Here is a 17,722-nt window from a genome sequence, read left to right as displayed (position 1 = left end):
ATATCGGGTGATTTTTTTTAAGAGCTTGATAACTTTTTTTTTAAAAAAAAACGCATAAAATTTGCAAAATCTCATCGGTTCTTTATTTGAAACGTTAGATTGGTTCATGACATTTACTTTTTGAAGATAATTTCATTTAAATGTTGACCGCGGCTGCGTCTTAGGTGGTCCATTCGGAAAGTCCAATTTTGGGCAACTTTTTCGAGCATTTCGGCCGGAATAGCCCGAATTTCTTCGGAAATGTTGTCTTCCAAAGCTGGAATAGTTGCTGGCTTATTTCTGTAGACTTTAGACTTGACGTAGCCCCACAAAAAATAGTCTAAAGGCGTTAAATCGCATGATCTTGGTGGCCAACTTACGGGTCCATTTCTTGAGATGAATTGTTCTCCGAAGTTTTCCCTCAAAATGGCCATAGAATCGCGAGCTGTGTGGTATGTAGCGCCATCTTGTTGAAACCACATGTCAACCAAGTTCAGTTCTTCCATTTTTGGCAACAAAAAGTTTGTTAGCATCGAACGATAGCGATCGCCATTCACCGTAACGTTGCGTCCAACAGCATCTTTGAAAAAATACGGTCCAATGATTCCACCAGCGTACAAACCACACCCAACAGTGCATTTTTCGGGATGCATGGGCAGTTGGCCACCAAGATCATGCGATTTAACGCCTTTAGACTATTTTTTGTGGGGCTACGTCAAGTCTAAAGTCTACAGAAATAAGCCAGCAACTATTCCAGCTTTGGAAGACAATATTTCCGAAGAAATTCGGGCTATTCCGGCCGAAATGCTCGAAAAAGTTGCCCAAAATTGGACTTTCCGAATGGACCACCTAAGACGCAGCCGCGGTCAACATTTAAATGAAATTATCTTCAAAAAGTAAGTGTCATGAACCAATCTAACGTTTCAAATAAAGAACCGATGAGATTTTGCAAATTTTATGCGTTTTTTATTTGAAACGTTAGATTGGTTCATGACATTTACTTTTTGAAGATAATTTCATTTAAATGTTGACCGCGGCTGCGTCTTAGGCGTGTCCATCTGAAAGTCCAATTTTGGGACAACTTCAGACGATTACTGGCCGGAATAGCCCGAATTTCTTCGAAATGTTGTCTTCCAAAGCTGGAATAGTTGCTGGCTTATTTCTGTAGACTTTAGACTTGACGTAGCCCCACAAAAAATAGTCTAAAGGCGTTAAATCGCATGATCTCCGGTGGCCAACTTACGGGTCCATTTCTTGAGATGAATGTTCTCCGAAGTTTTCCTCAAAATGGCCATAGAATCGCGAGCTGTGTGGCATGTAGCGCCATCTTGTTGAAACCACATGTCAACCAAGTTCAGTTCTTCCCATTTTTGGCAACAAAAAGTTTGTTAGCATCGAACGATAGCGATCGCCATTCACCGTAACGTTGCGTCCAACAGCATCTTTGAAAAAAATATGTCCAATGATTCCACCAGCGTACAAACCACACCAAACAGTGCATTTTTCGATGCATGAGCAGTTGGCCACCAAGATCATGCGATTTAACGCCTTTAGACTATTTTTTGTGGGGCTACGTCAAGTCTAAAGTCTACAGAAATAAGCCAGCAACTATTCCAGCTTTGGAAGACAACATTTCCGAAGAAATTCGGGCTATTCCGGCCGAAATGCTCGAAAAAGTTGCCCAAAATTGGACTTTCCGAATGGACCACCTAAGACGCAGCCGCGGTCAACATTTAAATGAAATTATCAACATATCGCTTATCTGCGTCCACGCCTCGACGTAAGGGAAGGACCATGTGACCAAAGATACCTTCTCCCATGCTTGGAGCACACCTATGAGAGCTGCCCCTGAAACGATGTCAAAATCGTACAGATAAAGAAAGAGGCTGAAATGCGTGAGTATGAAGAGCTCGATAAGCTGGCAGACAGAGGTAATGCTCGAAAATTCTACGAAAATATGCGGCGGCTTACAGAAGGTTTCACGACCGGAGCATACTCTTGTAGAACCCCCAAAGGTGATCCAGTGACCGATGCACAGAGCATACTTAAATTATGGAGGGAACACAACAAAGCAGCGGGGGCCGATGGGCTACAGGCCGAGCTATTCACGGTGGTGAAGAACTGATAAGGAGCATGCCTCAGCTTCTTTGCAAAATATGGTCGAACGAAAGCATGCCCAACGATTGGAATTTAAGTGTGCTATGCCCAATCCACAAAAAGGGAGACTTCACAATCTGCGCCAACTACCGTGGGATAAGCATCCTCAACATGCGTATAAAGTTCTATCGAGCATATTGTGTGAAAGATTAAAGCCCACCGTCAACAAACTGATTGGACCTTATCAGTGTGGCTTTAGACCTGGCAAATCAACAACCGACCAGATATTTACCTTGCGCCAAATTTTGGAACAGACCCGTGAAAGGAGAATCGACACACACCACCTCTTCGTCGATTTCAAAGCTGCTTTCGACAGCACGAAAAGGAGCTGCCTTTATGAAAACTAATACGGCTGTGTAAACTGACCTTGAGCAACACCAAAAGCTCCTTCAGGATCGGGAAGAACCTCTCCGAGCCGTTCGATACCAAACGAGGTTTCAGACAAGGCACTCACTATCGTGCGACTTCTTCAATCTGCTGCTGGAGAAAATAATTCGAGCTGCAGAAGTTAATCGAGCAGGTACAATCTTTTATAAGAGTGTACAGCTGCTGGCGTATGCCGATGATATTGATATCATCGGCCTCAATACCCGCGCCGTTAGATCTGCTTTCTCCAGACTGGACAAGGAAGCAAAGCAAATGGGTCTGGCAGTGAACGAGGGCAAGACGAAATATCTCCTGTCATCAAACAAACAGTCGTCGCACTCGCGATTTGGGTCTCACGTTAGTGTTGACAGTCATAACTTTGAAATTGTAGATAGTTTGGTGTATTTAAGAACCAGTGTAAGCACCACCAACAATGTCAGCCTGTAAATCCAACACAGGATAACTCTTGCCAACAGGTGCTACTTAAGACTGAGTATGCAATTGAGAAGCAAAGTCCTCTATCGGTGAACAAAAACCAAACTCTACATATAAGTCACAAGGTGCTATATGGTGCTGCTATATGGTGCAGAGGCATGGACGTTTACAACATCTGATGAGTCAACGTTACGAGTTTTCGAGAGAAATGTTCTGCAGAAGATTTATGGTCCTTTGCGCGTTGGCCAAGGCGAATAGCCCTGAAATAGCGCTGATGAGCTGAAATGTATGAGATACACGACGCCATTGACATAGTTCAGCGAATTAAAAGACAGCGGCTACGCTGGCTAGGTTCTGTCGTCCGAATGAACGAAAACACTCCAGCTCTGAAAGTATTCGACGTAATATCTGCCGAGGGAAGCAGAGGAAGAGGAAGACCTCTACTTCTTTGAAAAGACTAGTTGGAGAAGGACCTGGCTTTGCTTGGAACCTCCAATGGGTGCCACCTTGCGAAAAGAAGAAACGCCTGGCGTGCTGTCCTTAACTCGGTTATAACCGCGTAAACGGTTTCTACGCCAGTAAAGAAGAATAAGACATACTATTAACATGTTAAATATTAAAAAACCAATCACATAGAGTAAAATCAGCAGAATATTAGAAGTCAAGTTTTCGCTCACATTTAATAGTTTTATGGGATTTAAGCAATTTTTGGTCATGGGTTGTCACACACACAAGGCATTATTCGTGCAAAGTTGTATCCCGTAAAATTAATTGCTTCTTGATTTGTGTACTGGAAACTGAACGAATTAAGTGGAGTCTAAAATGGTGCTATATGGGAAGTAGGCGTGATTGTGGTCCGATTTCGTCCATTTTCACAATGTTGCACGTAATTTTGTCGGTCTCGAGATATGGGAAAAAGCGAGAAGTTAGAAGTTTTTAACAATACCCCAATACGGGGAGTGAGCGGAGTTATCCTTTGATTTTATCCATTTTCACACTGTCGGTAGAAGTTCTGATAATATTTTTGCTCATCTAATTTGATTGTTGTAGCTTAAGTGGTTTAGGAGATATTTACTTTAAACTTTTTAGAGGGTGCCCCTTACTTCTCCGATCCTCCGTACCAAATTAATGGTTTATATCTTAATTTATTGCTTATTTATGGCATTTTATATGTTTTCGGATAATGGCAATTTGTGGGGGTGGCAGTGGTCCAATTACGCTCATCTACAAACTCGAATATTTTTTTGTACCAAAGAACCAACATACCAAGTTTCATCGAGATATCTCAATTTTTAATCAAGTTACAGCTTGACAAACAGTCAACCGGATTTCAACTTTTCTTGTCATCCTGATCATTTATATATACATAAACTTATATTTATCTCGTTCAGTTTTAGGTAATACGTACAATCGTTATGTGAACAAAACTATAATAGTTACTCTGTACTTGTGGTTGCAAGAGTATAAAAAGAGAATAAAAAAATAAATCCCAAAGAATGTTCTTTCGAATGATAATAAAAAGTAAGGAACCTTGAAAAGGATCACCCTTTTATATACAAATGAAATATTTCATGTTGAAAAAATTGGTCAACAAAATCACACATAATTAAAAAACAGCAATTTACAATTTACACAAATTTTACTTATTACTAACACACCTTCACAAATCTACATATGAAAATGTATTCAATCAACAAATGTTAAGCAAAAGTAAAACAAAAGAGGACTAACCAAATTTTTTGGCTGTCACCGCGTCAGAGAACATATAATAGGCGTGTTTTATTTGACCAGCAAACTAAGCAATTACCTTATTTTGTATGGAAGACTTAGCCAACATAATTATGTTGGCTTATCATAAGCTATCATAGGTTGTATATTGTACTAGAGGCATTGCCAGTTCATCGCTTTCTCATTCACATTATCTATGATTTTTCCCAAAAAAAGTAGTTGGCAATAGCGAGAAACCTTTTGAAAGAAAAAAATGTAAACAATTGAAAAATAAATAAATTCACGAAATGGAAAATATTATACTAGATGCGGTAAGTAGAGATTTTATATTAAAATTAAGACGAAATTAAACTTTGTGGGGACGGCTTTAGTATACCGCGTCAGGATTTCGGGAATAAAATGGGTATGGTCGGATAGAGGAGACCCTCCAGATCACGAATATATATTCACAGTTTCACAGTTTGTAATTCATTTGTTATTCTTAAATAATCATAATTCAACAATAATTTAAATGTATATTAAAAGCTATTTTTGCACTATATTATATAAAATAAATGTGTACAAATTAATTAGTGATGTGTTAGTGGATATAAAAGTGAAAAATATAAGTGCATAATTAATTTTATATATCGAAAATATGTTATTAGAATATTGCAAATTTTCAACTTTAAACGCGAATATCTCGAAAACTATAAGCTTCCTGCGGCTATAACTATATTTATCGTTGATCAGGATAATCTCCTCTATCTGACCATATCCTTTTTATCCTTGAAATCCTGGGACGGTATACTAAATTCTTCCCACTTTGTGGGTTTTCCAGTTGTTTAGTACTGTGTACACAAATTCAAATAATGAAGAGGATAAAGAAATATTGAACATCCTGGCTGTTATAGCTGCTGAATCAAGTTCGTCATCAGAGGATTCAGAACAAGAAGAGATGGAGCATCCAAAATACTCAAATTTTAAGGATACTATTAATAATTTTGAAGATGAGGATTTCAAATATCACTTTCGTTTGAGTCGCACCACTTTAGATTACTTAATAGGTATGATTGGCTTTTGTTATGAGACTTTTCTTTATGAGTATATTTTTTTGCAGGAAGATATGAAGAAAGTGAAACAACCCGTTTTGCTACTAAGTCCGAAAAAGCCAAAATTCCTGCTAAAACAATGATCTACATGTACGTATGGTATCTAAGTAATACAATTACCTACAGACAACTAGCCATATTGTTCGGTGTTACGAAGTCCACAGCATGGGCGATTGTTCGTCGGGTTGTCGCGTGGGTTATTTTAATAGGCCATGAGTTCATTAAGTGGCCAACTGCAGATGCGTTGGAAGAAACAACTGGCAAGTTTTTACAAAGAAGTCAAATAGCAGGTGTTATTGGTGCTATTGATTGCACCCACATAACAATTAACGCACCAATAAAAGGCAAGCATATATATTTTGATTGGAAACGGAATCATAGTATTGTTCTACAGGCCATTGTCGATGCTAATAAAAAATTTATTGACATTTATTGTGGGGAACCCGGATCATATCATGACTATAGAGTTTTAAAAAAGTCAGCATTTTATAGAAAAGCGAAAAGTAATATGGGAAGTTTATTTCCGTTAACGCCTAATCAAATCAGCTTTAATTAAACACATTCTGCAGCAATAATAGTTGTGAAAAATGCATTTGGAGCACTAAAATGACGGTTTCGAAGGCTTCTTAAATTTACGGAGCGGAGAAATATATGTGCAATTTGAAATTTAGTGGCACGTGCATGCATTATGCACAACATATGTATCATAACAAACGACGATACTATTATTGAACATCAAACTGAAAGTGCCGCACCGCAGTCGAAACCTGCTAATAAGGGGGCGAGAGAAACAAGTGGAGATCATCGGAATCAGTTGCTTACCATTTTAACATGAGGAAACGAATAAATGTTTTAAAATGAGGTTTTAGAAGAACATTTTTCTAGTGCATATGTTTGTATATAATATATAAGCAACATATACAGTGGTTCAAACTCAAATAATAAAATTGTTTATAATTTTACAACATGAATGTATGTTTGTTTGTGTTTTATATAAACACGTAAATTTTTTCATTTATTCACGATATGTATATATAAAATGTACATTTTATGATAACCTTGACTGTGTATTTCCGTAAAATAAAAGAATTCAATGAAATAAAACAATATCTATTGGTTATAAAATCAATTAATTTTGCTATCTTTTATTCATAACATACTGCTGTGGAAGTTAAAGTTTTTCTACCTCTTCTTCTTAACAATTGGAGGTCTTCCTCTTCCTCTGCTTCCCCCGGCGGGTACTGCGTCGAATAATTTCAGAGCTGGAGTGTTTTCGTCCATCCGGACAACATGACCTAGACAGCGTAGCCGCTGTCTTTTAATTCGCTGAACTATGTCGATGTCGTCGTATATCTCGTACAGCTCATCGTTCCATCGAATGCGGTATTCTCCGTGGCCAACGCGAAAAGGACCATAAATCTTTCGCAAAACTTTTCTCTCGAAAACTCGCAACGTCGACTCATCCGTTGTTGACATCGTCCAAGACTCTGCACCATATAGCAGGAGGGGAATTATGAGTGACTTATAGAGTTTGGTTTTTGTTTGTCGAGAGAGGACTTTGCTTCTCAACTGCCTACTCAGTCCGAAGTAACACCTGTTGGCAAGAGTTATTCTGCGTTGGATTTCTAGGCTGACATTGTTGGTGGTGTTTATGCTGGTTCCAAGATAGACGAAATTATCTACAACTTCAAAGTTATGACTGTCAACAGTGACGTGAGTGCCAAGTCGCGAGTGCGACGACTGTTTGTTTGATGACAGGAGATATTTCGTCTCTCCCTCGTTCACTGCCAGACCCATTTCTTTCGCTTCCTTGTCCAGCCTGGAGAAAGCAGAACTAACAGCAGCTGTACACTCTTATAGAAGATGGTACCTTCTCTATTTAGTTCTGCGGCTCGAACTATTTTCTCCAGAAGCAGATTGAAAAAGTCGCACGATAGGGAATCGCCTAGTCTGAAACATCGTTTGGTATCGAACGGCTCGGAGAGGTCCTTCCCGATCCTGACGGAGCTTTTCGTGTTACTCAACGTCAGTTTACACAGCCGTATTAGATTTGCGGGGATACCAAATTCAGACATCGCGGCATAAAGACAGCTCCTTTTCGTGCTGTCGAAAGCAGCTTTGAAATCGACAAAGAGGTGGTGTGTGTCGATTCTCCTTTCACGGGTCTTTTCCAAGATTTGGCGCATGGTGAATATCTGGTCGGTTGTTGATTTGCCAGGTCTAAAGCCACACTGATAAGGTCCAATCAGTTTGTTGACGGTGGGCTTTAATCTTTCACACAATACGCTCGATAGAACCTTATATGCGATGTTGAGGAGGCTAATCCCACGGTAGTTGGCACAGATTGTGGGGTCTCCTTTTTTATGGATTGGGCATAGCACACTTAAATTCCAATCGTTGGGCATGCTTTCGTCCGACCATATTTTGCAAAGAAGCTGAAGCGTGCTCTTTATCAGTTCTTCACCGCCGTGTTTGAATAGCTCGGCCGGCAATCCGTCGGCCCCTGCCGCTTTGTTGTTCTTCAGGCGGGCGATTGCTATTCGATCTTATTCATGGTCGGGTAATGGAACATCTGCTCCATCGTCATCGATTGGGGAATCGGGTTCTCCTTCTCCTGGTGTTGTGCGTTCGCTGCCATTCAGCAGGCTGGAGAAGTGTTTCCTCCATAATTTAAGTATGCTCTGGGCATCGGTGACTAGATCACCTTTGAGGGTTCTACAAGAGTATGCTCCGGTCTTGAAACCTTCTGTACGCCGCCGCATTTTTTCGTAGAATTTTCGAGCATTACCCCTGTCAGCCAGCTTATCAAGCTCTTCCTACTCACGCATTTCGGCCTCTTTCTTCTTCTGTCTACAAATGCGTCTCGCTTCCCTCTTCAACTCTCGGTATCTATCCCATCCCGCACGTGTAGTGGTCGATCGAAACGTTGCGAGGTAGGCATCCTGTTTTCTCTCCGCTGCGACACGGCACTCCTCGTCGTACCAGCTGTTCTTTTGCACTTTCCGAAAACCAATGGTTTCGGTTGCAGCTGTACGTAATCAGTTTGAAATTCCGTCCCACAGTTCCCTTATACCGAGTTGTTGACGAGTGCTCTCAGAGAGCAGGAGTGCAAGCCGAGTAGAAAATCGTTCGGCTGTCTGTTGTGATTGCAGCTTCTCGACGTCGAACCTTCCTTGTGTTTGGTGGCGTGCGTTTTTTGCTGCACAGAGGCGGGTGCGAATCTTAGCTGCAACAAGATAGTGATCCGAGTCGATGTTGGGACCTCGGAGTGCACGTACATCTAGAACACTGGAGACGTGTCTTCCGTCTATCACAACATGATCGATCTGGTTGGTAGTTTTTCGATCCGGAGACAGCCAGGTAGCTTGATGAATCTTCTTATGCTGGAATCTAGTACTACAGATAACCATATTTCGGCACCCGGCGAAGTCAATCAGCCTCAACCCATTTGGGGATGTTTCGTCGTGGAGGCTGAATTTACCGACCGCAGTGCCAAATATACCTTCTTTGCCCATCCTGGCGTTAAAGTCGCCAATCACGATTTTGACATCGTGGCGGGGGCAGCCTTCATAAGTGCGCTCCAAGCACTCATAAAAGGGATCTTTGGTCACATCGTCCTTCTCTTCCGTCGAAGCGTGGGCGCAACTCAGCGATATGTTGAAAAACCTCGCTTTGATGCGGATTGTGGCTAGACGTTCATTCACCGCAGTACCTCTATTTTTAGTTTTTTTTGTTCGATTTCCATCTGGAGATCTCGTTTTTCCAGCAAATCCTGCATCTTACTTTGTATATTCGCGTAGAACTTTGCCTTTTCTTCTGTGCTTTTTCTTTTGAGCTCGATTATTTGTTCAAGATATCGTTCTCTAGCGCTTTTCCGATAACGGGAATATGGAGTAGTATTTGCTGTGTTCGGCTCTTGTGAATACACTTCAGTTGGTGTGCACATGCTACGATTTAACACAGACCGGCTCTGCCTAGAGGTACTTGACATATCATCGAGCATTGCTTCAAAATCAGTCGACTCTTTTAAAAACTGGGCCCGAATCGCGGCAGTCGTGAGCGAGCAAGTAATCGTATCGAATGAAATTTCGTAACGTGTTGAGTGTGCGGATCGTCGCACTCGATGCGAAACGAATAGAAATTTTATGAAATAACTTCCCTGGTGTAGCTCTAAATGACATTTTCGAATGACGAAATAAAACAAAAGAAGAAAGTATTTGAATTGGAATTGGACGTAAAAATTCCAATTTATTATACGTTTGTATATAAATTTACTAAATTTAGTTTTTTCATGCAAAAAAAAATGAACCCTAACGTGTTTTTTTATTCAAGTTCATCTGATTCAGATGAAAAACATCGCCAAATTTCCATAAGGTCCAGGATTCGTGCCAAAAGTAATCCCATGGCTTTACCTGAAGCAGCGTAAGAGCATTTTTAATTACACCGTTTAACTTGGTATAGATCTTATTATTTTAAATCATTTACAGGTTCAGGAAGCGGTTTAGACTGACCAAAGACGCATTTACATTCATCCTATCGGAAATAGAATTTAACGGGCATTTATCAACCGCAGTACCACCAATTCTTCAATTGGCAGCGACTTTGTCCGTTTTGGCGAGTGGAGGCTATCAACACTCAGTTGGTAACGACTTTTTAATTGAAATGTGTCAAAGCACAGTATGTTAAATTGTAGGGGACGTAGTTAATGAAATGGAAACAAACCTTTGTCCACATTTCATTAAGTTTTCGCCAAACCGTTTATCTAGGTGCACAGAATACTTTGTTGAGAAATATAAAGTTCCAGGAGGTATGTTTGTCGACTAAATACAGATGCTAAAAATAAATACGCGCCAAAAAACAATGGAGCAACTTTGACCACTAAAAAGTTTACAGATATTCTTATTTTGGTCAATATTATGATATTCTAAAGTTTCGTCAAAATCGGAGAACCACGGGTACAAAACCATGTCGCCAATTGATGGAATGGCCCATATGCACTTAGGCAGCTGCAAAATATATTTACAGACATATCTACGTATTTTCTCAATTAACAGAAGATTCTGGATATCCTTTGGAACCATGGTTTTTGACACTATTTAGAAACCCCGAAGTTGTCTCGTGCCAAGCACGGTTTAATGAAATCTATGCAAAAGCACGCTGTATTGTTGAACGACCCATTGGTATACTGAAAGGCCGGTGGAAAATTCTTAGTAATGATAAGAGAAGTAGGTATAGTCCTGAAAGGATGGCAAAGTTCGGCAATGTATGTGTAGCGTTGCATAACATCTGCATACAATTTAAAAATTCAACATATTGCAGACATTTTGTAAATGAAAACAATGATACAGAAATAGATACCGGAAATGAGACTCAATTAAGTAAAATTGGTCATAAAATTAGAGATCATATTATGTTGTCTTTAGATAATAATTGAATTAAACGTTCCAAGAACATTTGAATTCATATTTAATTTTAACAAATATATTTTCAATAAAGAACTTGGAATTAACATATCTTATATATTGGTATTTATTTATGAATTTTTCTATTTAAAATATCAAGCTCATGAGTTTTAATCTGCAACTCCACAGCTTTTATTTTCATATCTGCAGTATGTGCCTCTTCTTTTATTTGGAGAGATCTCTCCTTTAGAGCAAGTAGTTTCTCAAGATTTTTATTTATTTGAGCTTGCGTTACTTCATATGCGCGTAAATTGCATTTTCAAAGAGAAAGTTTTTCACTTTCGACAGTGGGCTTCGCTTTACATGATTTTGTCGCACTGCGACTGGTGGATGGTGTCGGATCTTCTTCTTCCTCGCTATCTATAATCATTTCTACCAACTCATTTAATCCTTCTTCGGGCTGTATATTTCCAAAAGATTTTACTACGGTCAACCCTTCTACAGCAACATCTATTCCCGTAGCTTGGAGGAGTTGCTCTTCTGCTGCAGTTAATAGCTTTTCTTCGTACGGACCACCACCAGTCCTTTGTTTCGAGGCTTTGTTGAAAGAAATTATCTTTTTTATGTTGTGCTTCTGATCACCAAATACCTATTTTTGTATTTTTTTATTATTTTAATCATCTATTATTTTATTTATCTTACTTTTCGCCAAGATTTAGCATCTTTCATCGGTGGCCCGGCAGCGCCCAGTTTTAAAGTCAATGCTTCCCATAGTTTATTTAGTGCAACTTTGCCTTCCCCACAATTAGGCAAAATATTTTTTGCCAAGTCCTGTTGCTGTAGCATAAAGTCAAGTTATTATATGTTAAATAAACTAAATAAATAAAAAATAACTTACATTTTGCCCCTCGGATTATTTTTAGCTGACATATTCAAATTTTTTTATTTAATTTGGGCTATAACGTTTCTCAAATAGCTAACGAATGAAATTTCGATTCTTTCGTACAAACGAGAACTCGTTATCGAATGAGAAAATTTCAAATTTCGAAAGAGCCTATTCGATAGCGAGAACAACGATACGAAAACAAAAAAAAATTTATAAATTTCGTCCGTTAACGTGTGCCGCGATTCGGGCCTTGATTTACTGTTTAAAAATATAAAAAGCGAATTCAGTATAAACAATACGTTATGAAAATTAAATTTTACTAACCACTTGACTTAATCAATGGCTCTAGAGGGTCTGTTCCAATATTTATGGTGTGTTTGTTGGACACTAAGCAACTTTCGCCAAAAATTTTGTCCATTTCGACATGTATTGCATTGTACACGGAGAAGGTAGTCTGCTTCTCATTATCTTTCGCTGTTTTATACGCCTTCACATTATCGTATTTTTGCTACAAGAGCAGCCGCATTCACCGTTGTATCCTGTGAAAACAAATGTAGTAAATATTTATACATTAACCTGAAAATATTCTTACCGTAAATCCTTGAAATATCATGTCATCCAAGACGTTTTCATAGGCGAGCTTTTTCTTGCGCGAGTTAATTTTTAAGTTAAGTAGAAATGAGTCAAAAGAATATACATATTTTGAGCTACACCGAAATGTGTACTCTTTATTTATACTCTTAAGACTAACTTATTATATGTATCTTACTTCTATTTATACTAACTAGTATGTTTACTTATTACTAGTTGATAGTTTGTCTAAATACAGATTGTTTTATTTGTTAAGGTTTGTTTACATATATATTGTTTGCCTAGATACATTTGCTTTGTTTTAAGATAAGGTTGTTTTGGTATTCAAACTCAATGTTGTTTTGATACTTGTTTGTTTAGGATTGTTTGTTGTAGTGATAGTGCATTTCAATTGTTCCAACTCAAGGTTGTTTCTGCATTCTGTTTACTGGAACAAAAGGTTGTTTTGATGTTTGTTGCTATTATAAGGAATATATTCCTTAACTCGTGCATGCAGGAGCATGATAGGAGTGTCTCGGCCTTTGCCCAAACTTTTCTTTTGCTGTAGATAAACAACAACAAATAAATAATTATTTAGTTAATGAAAAGTTTGTTTACAAATTAAAAAATTCAAATTTACCTATTCTCCATGCCAAACAGTCCGTCGCAATAAATTGAATATCAGCGGATTATAAGCGAAAATATGAAATAAGCTAAATGCGTTTTATTTGTCCATGATTTAGCTTTTAGCTTATGATAGTCAAATAAAACACGGCTAATATAGACCCGTGCCGTTAGTTCTGCTTTCTCCAGGCTAGACAAGGAAGCAATGCAAATGGGTCTGGCAGTGAACGAGGGCAAGACGAAATATCTCCTGTCATCAAACAAACAGTCGTCGCACTCGCGACTTGGCTCTCACGTCACTGTTGACAGTCATAACTTTGAAGTTGTAGATAATTTCGTCTATTTAGGAACCATTATTAACACCACCAACAATGTCAGCCTGGAAATCTAACGCAAGATTGCTCATGCCAACAGGTGCTACTTCGGACTGAGTAAGCAAGTGAAAAGTAAAGTCCTCTCTCGACAAACAAAAACCAAACTCTATAAGTCGCTCATAATTCCCGTCCTGCTATATGGTGCAGAGGCTTGGACGATGACAGCAACCGATGAGTCGACGTTACGAGTTTTCGAGAGAAAAGTTCTGCGAAAGATTTGTGGTCCTTTGCGCATTGGCCACGGAGAATATCGCACTCGATGGAACGATGAGCTGTACGAGATATACGACGACATTGAAGCACCGAGTGGAGAAGGACCTGGCTTCGCTTGGAATATCCAATTGGCGCCACGTAGCAAAAAAATGAAACGACTGGCGCGCTGTTGTTAACTCGGCTATAATCGCGTAAGCGGTGTCTACGCCAATTAAGAAGAAGAATATAGAGAAGATTCACCGCGTTGCCAAATTTACGATATTTCATTTTTTGGAGGGGTACTCTTTTCTATTAGCGGATTTCACCACTATTTAACAGGAGGGTTGAAGTCCTGCAACCTCTCCACCGGAGTGAGTAAGCTTTGGGCTACTGTCAAAGCTCTGTCTAACCCGAAGAGACATGACGACCGAGTTGAAGTTCAATTCAATGGTCATGCCTCTTCGGACCCGAAGAAGTGCGCGAGCTATTTTAGCCGGCAGTTCACACTGCACCCTTCGGTAGACAAAGCTAAACGATGTGTTAACCGACGGCTGCGCAAAATGCCAAACGACGGCGCGCCACTTACTTTCACCGGTGAGGAGGTTCAGGGTGTCATCAAAAAGCAAAATCCTCCAAATCCATTGGCCCTGATGGAATCAACATGCTAATGCTAAAGCATCTAGGCTCGACGGGAGTAGAATATCTCACCAAGGTACTTAATCTGTCGCTGACCACTCTTCAAATACCCGATGTGTGGAAAGTCGGAAGAGTGGTCCCACTACTGAAACCTGGGAAACCCGCCAACAAAGGGGAATCTTATCACCCGATAACTCTCCTCTCCCCAGTAGTGAAGACACTTGAGGCCTTGCTACTCCCGACCTTCACTCACCACCTGAGCCTAGCCAGCCACCAGCATGGATTCCGAAAAGTGCATAGCACCACCACAGCACTTAGCGTCATAAACGCCCAGATAGTTCGTGGCCTCAACCAGAAACCACCCTGCGAAAGAACGATCCTCGTAGCGTTGGACCTGTCAAAAGCCTTTGACACGGTCAATCACACAACGCTACTGCAGGACATTGAAACAACTACGCTCCCTCCAGGGTTAAAGAGGTGGACCATGAACTACCTGAGCGGTCGCCAGTCATCCGTACTATTTCGAGGTAAAACATCTAAACTGAGAAGAATTAAACAGGGGGTTCCGCAGGGTGGTGTCCTCTCCCCACTACTGTTTAATTTCTACATCTCGAAACTCCCACAACCACCAGAAGGAGTTTCCATAACCTCGTACGCTGATGACTGCACGATATTGGAGTCGGGCAATGGAATCGATGGCATGTGTTCGAAGGTAAACAGCTACCTCTCCGACCTTTCTCGTTTCCTCACTGCACGAAATCTAACACTTTCCCCCACCAAATCCACAGCGACCATTTTTACCAACTGGACGAAGGAGTATAGACTTGAGCTTAACATTGCAGTCGACGGCGTCAAAATTCCGACTGTCAATAATCCTAAGATTTTAGGTGTAATTTCGACAGTCTATGCTCCTTCTCTCCGCATTCGACCGCGATTATCGCCAAAGTACAGAGCCGCAACAAAATCCTCAAGTCGCTAGCCGGCAGCACATGGGGAAAAGACAAAGAAACGTTGTTGGCAACATACAAGGCAATCGGCCGGCCGGTCCTCAATTACGCAGCGCCCATATGGTCGCCTGGATGCAGTGGCACGCAGATGAGGAAACTTCAGACCTGCCAAAATACTGCACTCCGGACCACTACAGGATGTCTCTTGATGTCTCCGATTGAACACCTCCATAGTGAGACGCGCATGCTCCCGGTTAAGGAGCATAACGAACTCCTCTCCAGGCAGTTCCTGCTGGGATGCTTTCGCAGAAATCACCCCTGCAGCCATCTGCTTGGAGCGGAACCGCCTCCTAGGAGCATCAAGAGGTCATTCCTGGATTACGTCGACGACGTCGTACAGTACGCCGACCGGACTTCGGACGCAACTAACTTTCGACAGGTACTGACCGCCATTCACAGCGGAGCCATCAACACCTTCACCGACTCCCTTCCCGTGAATGGCGTTCTTGGAGTTAAACCACCACCCATCGCAGACGAAGAGCTCCAGCTGCCGCGAGAAACGCGTGTGACCCTTGCGCAACTTCGTTCTGGATACTGTAGCAGGTTAAACTCCTACTTATCCAGAATAGACCCTGACATACTCGATGTATGTCCTGCATGCAACGAGTCTCCGCATGACACTGACCACCTCTTTGCATGCCCCACAAACCCTACCCATCTAACACCCTCCTCCCTTTGGTCCGACCCCGTCGAAACAGCACGTTTCTTGGGCCTACCGTTAGATGACCTCGACGACAACACAAATGATATTTACCATCCCAACAGGGATTGAATCTCCGTTAAAACAACAACAACAAGGAGGGTCGAAAATTGAATTTTCAGTGTTAAATGAGTGAAAAGTGATGCTAATTTTAATGTACGCCTACAGATTCGCATATTTACAATGCGCAAACGACTAAGGATATCAGTTATAGATATTCTCCATATATTTGGTATCAATGCACATATGTAAGTATATAAGTATATATGTGCAATTTGACCCATTTAATGATGAATTCCATTAAATCTCTTGAAATGTATAATAAAGTCATATTTGTATTATTACTTAAATATTTAATTAATATAATTATAATTAATATAGGTTTATTAAGTTATATATTTATATATGTTTTTATTTGCTTTGGGCATTAGAAGTTTTGATAACATCTTAAGAGGCCATGTCATATGCATAAAAATATGTGTACATGTAAACAGATTTTAAAAAACCGTGCACATGAAGTTCACATATTCACATATGTATGTAATTTTGTGTGAAGGTAAACAAATTTGAAAGAACCATTCACATAAAGCTTGGAAATTTGTCTACGCATAACTGTGTATGTAAATATATACACCCATTGTTTCATACAAAATCTCCGTTGTCACGGACAACCAATGGCCGAACTTAACGTTTTGCCAAAAAGTCAAGTTGTCGAAGAACTGACGCGACGACAAAGCGTCACAACGTTGTGCTGTTGGTAGAAAATCTGAGCTGTGCCGAAAAAAATAAACGAGTGGCCGCCGATTGTCACCGCTTCCCTTGCCACTGTACAGCTCCGCCTACAAACCAGCGTAAATATGTATGTTTTTAGGTGAGCTTGCATACATATCGACGCAGCTGCGTAAAAATATTTCAGAATTACAAAATATTTTTTACATTCCTTGACAAATACAGTCAATCCCGGTTATGCGCCACAATCAAAGATATAGATTTTTGTGGTTTGTTAAAAATAAAAATATAATATGATATACATATAAGCGAGTGCGTATACTTAAGCGGGTGGTACTTAAAACAATAATTTCTATGTATTTCAAAAAACAAACCGTGAGATGCAGCAAGATATACTTAATATAGGCTGTTAAGAGTGATGACGGAGGGATTTGATTTTCATTTGAGCGGAGTACTACTTAACCGACTAAATTGACTGTACATACACATAAATCAGAGAACATTGAATATTTTCTTTGAAATATTTCTAGACTTGAAAATCGACAAATAAACTATGTTGTCAATTTTTTTCTAATATACTTTAATACTTATATTTGCGGGGTTGTCACTTTTTCCTTCCATAAAATTTCAGAAATATATTCAATTTATGAATTTTAGGTATGGTCTTTGGTTTATGAATGAATCAAATTTGCTCGTTGAATGTGCGCTTGCGTTCATGAATGAAAATTTTGTTGTTGTGTAATTTACTATAAATTTTGACGTCAGCAATTTGGCTGCCATATTTTTCTAAAACAATATTTGTAATTTTTGCGGGTGACATATCTACATGTGAACGCATGTAAGTAT

At 39.9% G+C, this 17,722-nt stretch overlaps 1 pseudogene; it reads left to right on the top strand.

Annotated features, from left to right (window-relative positions):
• The first annotated feature begins 4,952 nt into the window (after positions 1-4,952).
• LOC120780817 lies at positions 4,953-6,591 on the top strand (annotated as a pseudogene).
• The last annotated feature ends 11,131 nt before the right edge of the window (positions 6,592-17,722 follow it).

This window comes from Bactrocera tryoni, unplaced genomic scaffold (genome assembly GCF_016617805.1).
Source record: "Bactrocera tryoni isolate S06 unplaced genomic scaffold, CSIRO_BtryS06_freeze2 scaffold_25, whole genome shotgun sequence".
Taxonomy (NCBI): Eukaryota; Metazoa; Arthropoda; class Insecta; order Diptera; family Tephritidae; genus Bactrocera; species Bactrocera tryoni.
The sequence above is the reverse complement of the archived record's forward strand: the minus strand, read 5'-3'. Positions and strand labels throughout refer to the sequence as shown.